General features: G+C 45.0%; 1 long non-coding RNA gene across 1 annotated transcript; it reads left to right on the plus strand.

The window, feature by feature from the left end:
- Positions 1–7,422: 7,422 nt before the first annotated feature.
- On the plus strand, positions 7,423–14,247 carry LOC129385188 (uncharacterized). The gene is made up of 2 exons (XR_011894859.1): positions 7,423–7,642; positions 13,687–14,247. It is a non-coding gene; the product is annotated as an uncharacterized lncRNA (long non-coding RNA).
- The last annotated feature ends 322 nt before the right edge of the window (positions 14,248–14,569 follow it).

Genomic DNA, 14,569 nt, shown 5'->3' on the forward strand with positions numbered 1-14,569 from the left:
GTGATAAACAATGCCAAAAATATTAAACATATTGCGGTGAACGTACCAGAACTAGAAGAAAAGCTACGCATCGTTTAATTTTTTAGAAATTCATGAACATTAGTCGCATCTATTTCAGTTGCGAGTGTGGGAGGCAGCCGGTTCCAATCAGTAATGGTTTTTGGTACGAACGATTTGGCAAAAGTTGAAGTGCCGCATGTTACGCGTTTAAACTTGAAAGAACGGTCACGGCATGGAATGACCGCTTAGGGTGACTGAAAGAAATCGCCATAAAGCAACGGATGGCAGTAATGTTTGGGAAAAAGAGGTAAACTAGCAAGTTTACGACGATGGGAAAGGTTATCAAGACCCGCGCGAGCTTTTAACGCTGTGACGCTAGTGAAACGTGAGTTATCTGAAAAAACTCAGTGCCCTTCCACTCTGTGACGAAGGATGACCAGCGAAGCTGTGTATGTGGGCCCCTTAATGGCGAACTGCACTTCCGCCGAGGGTCGGCCCGGCATTGCACCATCTTCGGGATCGGCCCACGCATGGGGAGTGCTTAACGGCTGCTTCACCTCCGCCGCGGGTTGGTCCGGCATTGCAGCATCTTCGGGATCGGCCCACGTATGGGGAGTGCTAGATGGCTTCGTCACCTCCGCCGCAGGTCGGCCCGGCATTGCACTATCTTCGGGATCGCTCCACGTATGAAAAATTGTTGGTCTATACGCGCGAACGCGATCCGCCAGATACTAGCCATAGACAGCTTCGCTGTAAAAAATGAAACGAGGAGCGCGGTTCTGCAGGGATTCGATATTATCTTTGATGTAGGCCTGATGTGGGTCCCATATGGTTGAAGCGTACTCAATTTTAGGTCGGAATAAGTTACTATATTCCCCCAATGACTTTTCTTTAGCCTGCTTCTTGCCTACCCTGGCATTGAAGTCGCCCATCAGTATAGTGTATTTTGCTTTGACTTTACCCATCGCCGATTCCACATCTTCATAGAAGCTTTCGACTTCCTGGTCATCATGACTGGATGTGGGGGCGTAGACCTGTACGACCTTTAATTTGTACCTCTTATTAAGTTTCACAACAAGACCTGCCACCTTCTCGTTAATACTATAAAATTGCTGTATGTTACCAGCTATATCCTTATTAATCAGTAATCCGACTCCCAGTTCTCGTCTCTCCGCTAAGCCCCGGTTACACAGGACATGCCCGCTTTTTAGCACTGTATATGCTTCTTTTGTCCTCCTAACCTCACTGAGCCATATTATATCCCATTTACTGCCCGATAATTCCTCCAATAGCACTTCTAGACTCGCCTCACTAGATAATGTTCTAGCGTTAGACGTTATGACTGTTGTATTCATATAGGAGGTTGTGGTCAAGTACTGCACCAGGGTGGCCAATCCTGCTCTGGTGAGGAAGTGCGTTACAAGTTCTAGTCACCGGGATCACGCCGCACTCCAGGCCTGTTTATGCAATTTTATCAACACGCGGATTTTTTTTATGCGGTGGAAAATTGCACGGCACCGGGATTCGAACCATGGTCCTCTTGCACGCGAGGGGATTGCTGGAGCTCTACGCCACCGCCGCAAATTTGCACACCTGCGCAGGAGCATGTCGAAGGTTTCGTTTTAAGAGGCCAAGAGAACGGCTGGCAGCTGCTGGAATGATCAATGCGACAGTTCGAGGATAAGTCGCACTGAAGCTGAACTCCTAAATATTTGTAAGTGGAAGCTGTTTCAACTGTTGTGTCTTTAAGAGTGTATGTGCTTGGGATACGGCAATAATTTCTTGTAAAGACGAGCTTTGTTTCAGCGTGGTTTAATGTCATTAGCCACGATGAACACCAAGTGTTAAACGAATCGAGGTGAGTTTGTAAAGATTAGTAGTCGGTGTCACTTTTAATGGTTCGGTACACAATACAGTCGTCAGCGAACAGTCTAATTTGGGAAGATACACCATTACGTAAATCATTAAGAAATATGAGAAAGACCAGGGGGCAAAGCGCGTTCCCCTGCGTTACACCATATGTGAATTGAGCCATTCAGGAATTAGAACTATTAACAGAGATGAAATGAACGCGAGATGAGAGGAAGTATTTAATCCATGCTAAAGCCTGAAGGTCAATATTGAGAAACGATAACTTGAGTAGTAGTTTATGGTGGAGGACTAGATCAAATGCCTTGGAAAAATCGAGAAACAAACCGTCGACTTGAATCCCGGCGTCTATTAAAGTAAATAAGTCGTTAGTAAATCCAGCAAGCTGAGGGTCACAAGAAAATGTTTTACGAAAAACGCGCTGCTATTTAATTGTGATGTGATCTTCGAGATAATTAATCATCTGCGTGTGTATGACATGTTCAAGAAGCTTGGAGTTGCAAGTTGATGAAAATGATGTATAGTTTAGAGGATCATAGCGAATGCCTGATTTAAAAATTGGCATTACTCTAGCTACTCGCCACTCGTGAGGGATGGAGCCAGATGTTATGACTGAGAAAAAAGTGCAGGTAGGACTTGAAAAAATATTCTGAGATATGCTTTTAAGTATTTTGTTGTTAAAGCCGAGCGGATCCGTGCTTGTAGTATCTCTAACGTTCGTCAACGAAGAAAGAATACCACCTTCACTTTGGTTATAGGGGGCATATAATGATCATGAAATGAACTGAGAAGTAGAGAAGGGGCAATGACTTCATGAGTGAAAACAGACTTCGGGGGTTGTTGATAGCCTATTGGGCAAGACGTTCTGTAAAACTGGCGCCGAGTGGCTTTAAGCATTCTTTGGTGATCCTTGCCGCTTTTTCTGTAGGTTTACCATGTAGTTAATAAGTTGTTAGCAATTGCCTGCCCATACAAGCGTGTTTTGTTTTTATTGGCTCTTCGCACCCGCTCAGTGAACCGAGACGCACTTTTGCTGCACTTAATTGTGATAACCGGTATGAATCTTGAACTGAGGTTAATTAGGGTAGTTCTTAACAGCGCCCAGGTTTGTTCAATGGGGCGGAAAGAACATCCAGCTAAGAACCGCCCAGAAAAAGAGGTTAATTCGAAATGTATCTGGTTAAAATTAGCTCTGTTAGCACTTAATCAGCTTTGAGGTGGTTTTCATGTCAAGCATACGGGGATTGATGCACCCAGTAATGATGTCATGATCCGAAAGACCACTGAGATTTTTTTATTTCAGAACAAGCATCGGGATAATTGGATAGAATCAAGTCGAGAATGTTGGCAGTGTTACCTCTGGATCGCGTGGGCTTTGTAATGAGCTGAGTCAGGCGAAAATCAAGACAAGTCTGCAGAAAAGCTTCCGCATCCTTATCACTTGCAGATAGAGTGTGCCACTTGATACCTGGAAAAATTAAAATCACCAAAGATAATTAGGACAGAATTTGGAAAACGCGTGCACACATCGGTCAGTAGGCGACAAAATTCGTCGGCAAGCCCATCGTAAGGTGGATGGTACAACAAACCGGATTTGTAGTATTGCACTTCAAGGAGGAGGTGTGCGATATATGCCGTGTATAGTTTCAGTTTCAGTTTAATATTCTTTAAATACAATGAATTGGTAAGATACAATATACAGACGAGGGTCCCAGAGTGCCGGGAGGTAGGCGTTGAGCGGCACGCACGACGCAGAGTGATAGCTCACGTGATTCGTTCATTGACACCACACAGAGTGTCGATATCACACTTTGTGGTTACTATTTGTGTGCGTCACATATGAAGTGCACTAATTAAAGGACGCGTGTCCTTTATCATGCATTCTAATCACTCCCTGGTAATTGTTTTTGAAGTGCAAGGCCTGCGTGAAGACTGCTCACCAGCAGTGTCGGTTCTTTAGTACGTGCTATATGCATACACCGGCGCTAACTCATAGCAGTTCAACAGAATGGAAAATTGGACTAGTGAGTTTACACTATGCATGGCCTTAAGTAGTGCTAACTTCTTGTTTTCCTCCAATAAACTTCAGTTGAAAGTTGATGCGCATGGTGTGTATCTCCCTTCGTTCTTGTGTTTCGTGAAATTAGCGTTACTTAAGACCATGCTAGTAGGTTACATATATTGTGGCGTGGGTCCCTTGCGGGACCACCATAAACGTAGGTTTGGTTTGGCCATCAAGGGTTCTTTAACATGCACCCAAAGCGCGGTACACGTGTTCTAAAGCGATAGATCTATTTAGCTATTAAGGTCACATTGGATAGTTGCACGGTCTCGCACAAAGAACAGCGACACATACCCACTGTCCCAAGCTGTCTCCTAGCTTATAGGTATGTGCTGTCTGTTATCTTGCCGAGAAGACAACATGGCCAACTGGGTGGACGCCCGAATAGACAACTGGCTGCCGTCTGGCCTGGTGGACAACTTGTGCCACTGGGTATGTGCCTGGACAGACAACTTCGACGCTGAGTTTGCGAAAGTGGTACGTGTGTATTATTGGCCAGTACCCCAGAATGAATGTGCCATGGTGACACAAGGGTTATGTATCAATGCGGGAAATGTGGGAAATAAATAAATTGGACAAACGCAAGAAAACATACAACATTTACAAACAGACGCGGGTAGAGGTATTACAGGAGCGGGTTCATAAGCTGCTGTGCCTACTTTCTCGTATGCTTTTTTTTACCGTTCTCTTAACACTGTCTTGGGAATCTTTAATTGCAAAATATCACGAGGATCGAAAAGTAGCGCGAAGCTATGTTGTGGGAAACCATATCGAGCGGTGGCAACACAACTTATGCGTAACTGTGCCACAGCGCGCATTCTACATCTTGCGCGCGCGGTGAGCACTGGTGGAAAGCAATCAATCGACGGTGCTACACAACGCTCGAACACCGACGTTAGACGCTTGGCTATCTCACTGCTGACAACGATCGTTCACGCTATGTTGACGGCGACAAATCATTGCGTATGAGACTTCTTTTGCAAATATTTTCTGTTGAGAGGCTAGTAGGTTTGTTTCATGCACGCATGCTTTTCTCATTTCTCCTGAGAATGGTTTCGCTCCATCACTTCATCCCGTCCGACGAGAAACGCAGCGACACAGTACATGAACACACCCGCCGCTGACAGTAGGCACCAGACTCTGGCAAACTTTTCTCGTCGTAACTTCACTCGGGAGCGAAATAAAAACAACGTGGAACAAACACGCAGGATGTGTGTTTGCAGCGGTCGCCGCGGGATCCTGTTTTCAGGCAAAGCGTAGAGCAGCGTCAGCGATGCTCGCTGCAATGTTTCTTCGCCGGATCACGGCTTAGAATAAACGCACGCGGCACAAATGCGGCATCGTAAGCTCGCAGTAATATTTCCGGCATGATAGACAATCACAAACAGTTTGGGAATTCACTGTGACGAGGGGTTGACACGCTCAGCTGACGCGACTTGGCCAAGTTCGAAGCCCGGGCGGCCATCTTCTCCGACGGCGGGGTCACCGGCCGTCCGGCTCATGACGTCGGTCCAGAGTGCGCGCCCCTTGGTGGATGCACGTGTGCATCCGCCTCGGAGGAGTAAACGCCCCCTTTTTTCTATAGTTATATAAATATGTATTAAATAAGCGATACTGCACCATCCGCAGCAGACACCTCCGCGCTTGGTAAACAGCCATTGCAACGAAGTTACAATGGCTTTTTACTAGGAATAGTGAGTGTTGCTATGGGGTGTCAACTGGGGTGCACTGATTACAACAGGATGTACCGTGTCGTGGTATCGTTTGGCATTGTGGTTGACAGCGTGATTGCCACTTCGTGTTTCTGCCGATGATCCCACAAGGTTTCGTGATTCGCAGATGGCATGGCGATATTTATTCATTTATTGACAATATACCTCAATATGCTTCTCTACACAGGGTTTTAAGCAGCAGGTTACATAAGAAGACTAACCCTGACCTTCAAAATTATCTTCGGTGGTTTTATCTCGCGCTTAAGCGTATTTACCCTTTTTGCGGTGAACCCGTGGGCAATGCCAGGTTTTATCACGTGGTAACGCTTGCATTGCTTGCCTCAACTGCCTCTGCGTTTACAATGGGCGTGTATGGCGCCGGTGCGGCGTAGCAAACCTCTGTTTCGGGAGATATCGTAGACGGTGACTGGGTGGACGACACGAAGCTTTGGCCACAGCTTCAGAGAACATGCAAAAGCGTTCTGGAAACTGATTAAGCTATCTTCAAACGGCACGAGCAGTGCATATTGTGCTTGTTTTTAAAGCGAGGCTAAATATGTATTGTAAGCTATCTATACTTTCCGCTCATGAATTGAATCAGGATTAGTGTCTTGCTCTTCGTTCTTTATTTAGCAAATATTTTGAAGCAGCGGCTTGTCGCACTTCTGACTCAGTAAATTTCCTTGGTGCGGTCACTACCTGATTGTCTCGGTGTGCTCAGTTCCGATGTATTTGTTCTTGCTGCCTGCAAAGCTTGAAACCTAGCCGTTTTGTGCATTTTAATGCCTAGTTGCAAAGATGTATTATCGCTAGTAAGTCGCTTACTCTTGCTGACCGTCACGAAACATTCAACATTCAGCTTCGAACATTCGTGCGCTATTGCTGTAGTCCGTGATTTGCACCCGCCGTGGTTGCTCAGTGGCTATGGTGCTGGGCTGCTGAGCATGAGGTCGCGGGATCGAATCCCGGCCACGGCAGCTGCATTTCGATGAGGGCGAAATGCTAAAACACCCGTGTACTTAGATTTAGGTGCACGTTAAAGAACCCCAGGTGGTCGGAATTTCCGGAGTCCTCCACTACGGCTTGCCTCATAATCAGATAGTGGTTTTGGCACGTAAAACCCCGTAATTTAATTTAGTTCGTCATTTATTGTGCGTACATGGTGTGCATATATTCAAGTGCGCGCCCACTCACTTATTGACACGTTGGCGATAAAGTGGGCGTAAGATTCCGCGCCAGTTGGGATAGATGGGTGCACATACTGTGCGCGAAACGTGCCATGACAGGAAGCGGCGCTACTCTCTTTGTCATTGTTTGACGAGCTGTACTCTTGCCGACGTTCCGGGGCCGAAGCACTTTCTTTGAAGGTTAGCGATAGAACGCTGGCGGATGAGCAAATTTCTGAATCCTCGAAGAAAGCCGTACATGTCGAAGTGCCGGTAACATGTACGGACAGTTGCGACAACGGTCCGCGAACCTGGCTACACAGATTCATTCCATTCCTTAATATGCCAGTCACTATTTTTGCATCCAAGTACTGAACACGTCTTCAATGCACATAATTCAATCCGACAGCTGATCTCACACAAGCAAGGTGAAAGCGGTAATGGTTTCGCATTCGTGCGCTGTCACTGAGGCGACGTGCGGGGCGCCGCCGAAAGCGCCATCTCGTTTCACTAGAACAAACTGCTCAGTAGAACGTCAGAAACTAACGCGAATACTTTCTCGTGTTTCACGCCGCCATTTTTTCATTCGCGATCAGCGCCATGCTCTCCCACTTGGTGCAGCAGCTGCGCGCCTCGATGGCGGCCGCCCCGTGCACAGCTGGCGCACATTCCGCGCCCTCAAACTGCGTTGTGCGCGCATGGCCGGACACTGCAAGTGCGCGCGGCTGTGCACGAAATGTTTGTCGGGAAACGCGGCTGGTGACTCGTCACGCGATGGCCGTCTCACGATCAGCCCGGCTGTAGCACGCTCCTACTTTGCTGCGTCACTGAAGGCAAGCTGACGGGCTTTTATCCCTTCTACGTCGACTCTCGCCCTAACGGTGCCATCCCACAGCAGAACATCTGCGTACTGTTGTCATACAGCGTTCAACTGGCGTGTTGAACTTCGCGGTTGAGGCGACGTCTCGTCGAAAGACGAACGTGTTGCGCGCGTTCGTGTGCACGCGCGTCTACTCGTGCAGCAAGCGATTGCTATTGTTCACGATAGTAACAGCCAATCACTTTCACGCGATAATTCGTAGAAGAAAAATTTTTCCATGTCTGTCCATCTGAGCGCTCAACCGCAACTTGGGCATGACTTAAAAGTATCAATGGAAGCAAGCCGTCTTAAGATGGCGCTCGTGCATATCTATATAGCACGTCTGACAGGAACCCTCTCAAAGCAAAATTATCCTCGTAAGTTCAGTATAAGGCAGTAATTTGCTCATACCTATCTCCGCTTGTTGCCCTTCGTTTTGAGACCGCAATAAGATAACCAAATGTTTAAGCTATTGAACAACTATTATGCACGCAAAATTTGCCGTTAAAACGTCATCGACGCCTGTATATGATCAAAGAACAATCTCTCAATGCATGTTGAAATACATCTTTCAATGTTGGGTCTAAAGGTGCAGGAGTTCTGTAACGTACATCTGGATACACGAAAAGTTTGCTTCCATCAGAAGCGGCCGTCGAGCGACCAGGAATCGTGCGGCGTTCACCATCGAACCGCCTTGCCAAATCAATGCCTCGCTGATATTGCAATATTATTGATAGATTATCCATCCCTGCCTCGTCTACCTCCACTGACATTGTACCTTCGCCTTTGTTCTGACAACGTTATATGATATTCTATACGAGGTGACCATTTCTCAGTTTTACGGCCAAATATCGCCTGTATAGCAGGTAGCATAATTCTTGTCCGTGAGCTGGATTATTTGAAGAAGCGGGCTTTACTAGCCCGAGAAATCGAAACACATCTTGAACTAATCAACAAAAGTCGATTAATTTACGTCTGAATTATTAACTTTGCGGTAAATGTTGCAATTTACGAATTGTAGCCGGTGAACATGCAAGAGGTATCCCCTCGAAATCAATCTCCAGGATGACGCCACTTTCGAGAGATTATTTCACAAAGTGTGTGGGGCGAAACACATGCGCGTTCCGGTTGTTTTTGTGCTTCCGTGAATAAAAGAGCTTTTTGTTAAAAAAGTAAGTGGAACAACGGTGCATTTTTACGGCGAGTTTGATGGCGTATATCTCCAAACTGGCGTCATTCTAGAAATTCATTCCAGTGGACGCGTCTTGCAAACTAACCGGCTGCAAAACTCGGAATATTTATTTATTTATTTATTTATTTATTTATTTATTTATTTATTTATTTATTTCGCACTGGCAGCCTGGCTGTCAGGCCCTAGACATGAGGGGGTATTACAAAAAGATATGTAGCGGGTAGTACAAAGGAACAAAAATAGTGTATATACAATGCAAAAATATGTAGGAAAAAATAACAGTATATGGGACATTTTGAAGCTTAGAACGACAGAAAGCTGAGCTAGTTGGTAAGGATTCATTATGCAAAAAAGGTGAGGCGTGCAGACAAGACACACGAGAAGAGAAGCGGCGTTCGTGTTGCCCACTTCTCTTCTCTTGTGTCCTGTCTGCACGCCTCACCTTCTTTGCGTAATAAGTATGAGACAATTGAGACAAAGCGCTGTATCTCAATAAAGAAGATAGGATATCGCAAGTAGAAATAACAGAAAATTGAAAAGCCCAAGCAGAAACAATAGCATTGTAGAAAGTACCACGGCATGCATATAAACACAACGGCAAGTATAGAACACTTCATTACAATGTAGCGCTAAAAGCACAAAGAGCAAAAAGCACAAAGCACAAGGAGCTTCTCAGGTGAAGTACACATGCATGTATGTATTGTTTATCTATGTCGCACAATATCTAGTCTGTAGCAGATGCCCTGGGAAACAGTTTATGTCGCAGCTTTTGCGAGTGCGTGCATGAATGAAGATGCGGCTTTCAAGTATTCAGGTTCCAGTTCGGTACGCATACTTGTTTAGCCTAGATTAACGCGTTGAGCGCCGGTTACACGGTTTCATGTAGAAGTTAGTTATTTATTTTTACGTATTCGCTATCAATTATGTATAACATCTTAAGCCTCTCTCGATGCCGCCGTACCTCTAGAGTTTCGAGGTTCGAATCCTGTAGAAGAGCGCTAACTCTTGTGTGATGGCGATAGGAATGCAAAATGAATCTAACTGGTTTCCGCTGCATGTTTTCGATTATGCTTATATTTGATAGGGTGTAAGGGTCCCAGACAGGAGTAGTACGTATATTCTAACAGTGGTCTTATAAATGTATTATATGTTAATAATTTTATGTGACTGAGAGATGTAGCCCAAGTTTTTAAATATCCAAGTTTTCTCACGGCCTCTTTCTTTTTTAAATGTGAGCTATATATATCGTTATTCTATTTAAGGTATGAAGTTATCACTAATTCGAGGTACCCATCTTCACTAACATACGATAGGCCATGATCACTAATGCTGTGTACAAACGATAACGGCTTATTTTTGCGTGTTATGTTCATTGATACTGTTTTCATTAGAATAACTGTCATTCGCCATACTAAGTACCATGTTCCTATAGCGGATAATCATGGGTTTGGTATAGCCTGATCTGCTTTACTGTGAGTTTCTCGATAGAATATGCAATCATGTGCGAACAACCGCATTTTAACTAATATATGCTTAACGATGTCATTAATGAAAACTAGAAAAAACAGGGGGCCCAAAACTGATCCCCGCGGGATTCCAGACTGAACTTCTCATGAGACAGATTTTGCGTCACCAGCAACGACTGCCTGTCGCCTTCCCGTAAGGTATGCCTCAATCCAATGAAGCAGCCGGTCGTTTTTGAGAATAGGTTTTTATTTTCGAAGCAATTTCTGGTGGAATACACAGTCGAACGCCTTATTGAAATCTAAGAATACCATGCCAATTTGGCTTTGTCTGTCTAGTTCGGCCGCAATCTTGATGTATAGTTTTTAACAGTTGTGTTACCGTTGACTTTCCGCGACCAAAAAGAAGTGTTGGCCCGTGTCGCAGAGATCGTTGTTTTCAATTCAAACTGATATGTGCCTAAACATCACATATTCTAGCAGTTTTGATGCCATACAAAGTAGGAAAATTTGACAGTAAGAGGAGAGCGGTGAGGGGTCTTCTGATTTAGGGATGGGCAAAATTTTTTACATGTTTCTATTCAAATGAAATTTCCTCACGGAAGAGTGATTTATTGTAAATAATGCAAAGGCACTTAGCGCACCAGTCGGCGTACCTCGTGAGAGAGGCATTAGGTATTTCGTCGATGCCTGCCGACTTCTTTACGTCAAAGTCAAGAAGCAAAGACAGCACGCCTACTTCGTTTATGTCAATATCGTTAATGTGTGCAACGCTATTCAAAATGGCTATGCGCGGTGTCTTGTCATCATCTTTCGTGCACACATAGCAATTTCGTGGACACTTGTTCAATGCATTCGCAATTTTTGGTTTATCAGTCAGCACGATACCGTCAACACATATATCAGACACATTAGTCTTTTTTGGCGATAAGTATCGCTAGAACTTATCCGGGGATGTGAAAAGTCTTTAAAATCAATATTTTGATAATGTTCTTTAGCTTTCGAAACACTACGTCTAAGCAGTTGGCGCAGGTCGGTTAGCTTATCAGTGTCAGCCTTTGATGGCCGTGCTTTGTGTTGGTTTGGTATTTTTTAATATTTTCGCACAGGGCTCACGAGGTCTCTTATCATCCACGGTTTTGTATAATATGCAACTTTTCGCTTTTTTGGGTGCGTAAGCGTAGATGCAGTTGTGAACAAACTTTTTCAAGAAGCACCATAAACTTTCAACAGACACATAATCAGATTCTGAAAAAAAAAAGATATAAATTTATAAAATTCAGTGTTTAATGCATCAAGTATATCGACGTGGTTAGTCCGTGAGAACACCGGAATTTTAGAGGGTCTTCATCCGAAGTTTAGCTCTAATGTTAGTCGTACCATTCTGTGATCCGAGATTTCTTCGAATGTGTCCACACTCAGTTTACGGCTGAAGGCGTGGTCGTCTACAAGAATAAAGATCCAATGTGCTTTGCGCGTGCGTCTTTTGTTTTACAAGTTGAGTCAGCCCATGGAAAAGAACGATGTCCATTTAAGTTTCTGTGGCTGCGCAAAGGGCCTCAAGGAAATCGCTCGATCAATCCACTGACGGGACGCTGAAATCGCCAGCAAGCTAGAGGCTCTTGCAATGTTTACCAGTTTCACACAAACATTCATTCAGATTATAAATACATATGTCAGAGTTACGTGGACGGTAAAACCCGTCAATTTCAGTATGGAAATCGTCCAAGAACACTTTCCCAATAACGCATTCAATGCCTGCTATATCAGGTAATCTTTGAACTTGCAAGGATTCGTGAAACAACAAAGCAACTCCGCGTCCTCGAGAATCTCAGTCTTTCCCGTAAATCTTGTACCCTGGCGTTGTTATCTCGAAGTCGGAGATGCGGCAACGAAGCCAAGTTTCTGGCATATGCGGCTCGTGCGCCACTGAAAGGCTCTGCAAGTCGCGTAGTGCACTTACGGTGCTGCGATCATTTAGATTAGAGCTTCCTTCAGTGCTCGAGAAGGTTCACTGTTTCTTTTTAGGCTTTCTATTGGTTGCAATATCGGGAATCATTTTCAAATGAGCAGCATTCCAAGGATACATTTCTCCGTTTATGATGGCATTGTCATGTGCAAGCTTCACTTTTCCATCGTCTTTTCTGATATTTGCAGTGCTTTCACGTAGGTGCTTTTTTATTTGTCTAGTCTCAGTCGAAAAGTCCTCTGCAATCGAGATATATTTCGCTTTATGTTTAGAACAGTTTTTGAGTACGCTAGTCTTTTCACGGCGGTCGTTAAACCTGAGCCCAACTCACCTATTTTTGTTTCGTTTCTTCTGCCCTACCTGATGAAATCTTTCGACTGTCGACACTTTGATCCAAACCCTGTTTTCAAATATTTCGAACACTACGGCATTTGTTAGGGATTGAATTGTTTCACAAGCACGTTCAGGTAAACCAAACACGAGAAGGTTATTGCGTCTACTCCTGTATTCGAGATCGACTAATTTCCTTTGCGGGTTCTGAATGGTTGTCTCAAGGCTAGAAAGTTTGTTCGAAAGTTCTGTGAATGCCGCTGCAAAACTTTCAACCTCGGAGTCTTGCTGGCATGGCTTTTTGATCATCAAGGATTTGATGCAATAGCTCCTCTGTGCTGCGCCCGGGCTTCGATTTCATATCAGCACAAAGCATGAGCAATGAGAGTACAATGTCTTGCACAAAAGAGCACAAAGAGCGGTGGGTTCCCATGAGCAGCGGGCGCTATATATACCGCCAGTTGTCGGTTCCGGTCAGTTTAAAAGAAAGGAATTCTACGCCACGCTCGACAAGCTTGACAACCGTCGCTTTACGGAAAACATCTTGCCTCAGCCGACCCGAGCAGGAGTTGCTCTAACATCTCTGGTGTGTTGCAATATATATATATATATATATATATATATATATATATATATATATATATATATATATATATATATATATATATATATATATATATATATATTGCAGCTGACGGTCGTCTTCTCCAGACCAACGTCACCGCTCCTCAAAGAGGCAGGACGTCTGTCGAGTGAGCCCCTGAACAACGCTTTGCAATGTGCCGTATGCGGTTTAAATCATGAATCCAGGAACTCAAAGAAGTGCGGCACAACGCTAACGCATTCCTCTCGCATTTATCACTAAATTGCCCCTGAATTTTTTTAATGTATTGGTCGGGACTGATTGGTTGTCAGTGGTCTTCACTGTATACGTGCGGACAGATTTTCTTCCCATCTACTCTTCTTTCCTCGTCATATTTTCTACCCCATCCCCTAGTGCGAAGTAGCAAACCGCACAGTCAAACTTCTCTGCCTCTCATCGCTTATTTTCTCTCTCCTAACAGTTTCCCTCTATGGTCCTTCGATGAAAACATGTCCAGTTCTCAGCGCGTCGTGAGCTGTGAGCGACGCCACCGTTAGCACACAGGTTCTCACGAGCGGCCGTTCTGAAAGGAGAGGCCGGCCCCAGGAAGTGTCGCCAGGCCACGTCCTGCGAGAGAGACGATCACAGCGACAGCGGTGCGCGCTTTCGCCGCTGTTGTCGCGCCGACCTCTTGGTGTCTCCGACAAGGGACGTCTCCTATTTCCGGCAACGCTCAACTCGTATTCGGAACGATTCACGACCACGCAGGAAACGAGGGGGACCTGGAAAGGGGCATTCCATGCTATGTGTCACGTTTGTTTTGCTCAGGAGTGGAGACACCACGAGCGTCCCTTACGCGCAGTGTTAGTGCATCCTCACCGTTATCACATCGCTGCCCGCGAGTGCCGATGGACTGAAACGTCAGGATCCCTATAACGTCAAGGTGCACTCTGAACTGGGTAACCCAGGTGCACATTTTCACAACTTTACGCTACTGCTGCTGTGTGATGTTAAATAAAGCTAACAATCGCGTGGACTTTGATGTTTTGGTTATATACAATTTGTCAGAAAATTTCTAAAGCCGATATCTCAGTTTCTTTTCATGATACTCAAACTCTCAAAATGGGTGTTACTGAGTCACTTTGTAGGTTCTCACCGCACACATAGTCTTGGTAGGGTTCTAATACGAGCTCAATTGGCGGCAGAGCTCACTTTGGCAACCAACTGTTAGGCTTGGTGGCGCATTTATAGACGTTACACGAGGGATGCGATGAACAAAAAATCCGGGCAGAAAGTAAAGATTAAGTCTTGCGTCAGGCCAGGGAAAACACATAGTGAGGCACGGTACATGATATGGCAAGTGT

The sequence above is a fragment of the Dermacentor andersoni genome, chromosome 5 (assembly GCF_023375885.2).
Source record: "Dermacentor andersoni chromosome 5, qqDerAnde1_hic_scaffold, whole genome shotgun sequence".
NCBI lineage: Eukaryota > Metazoa > Arthropoda > Arachnida > Ixodida > Ixodidae > Dermacentor > Dermacentor andersoni.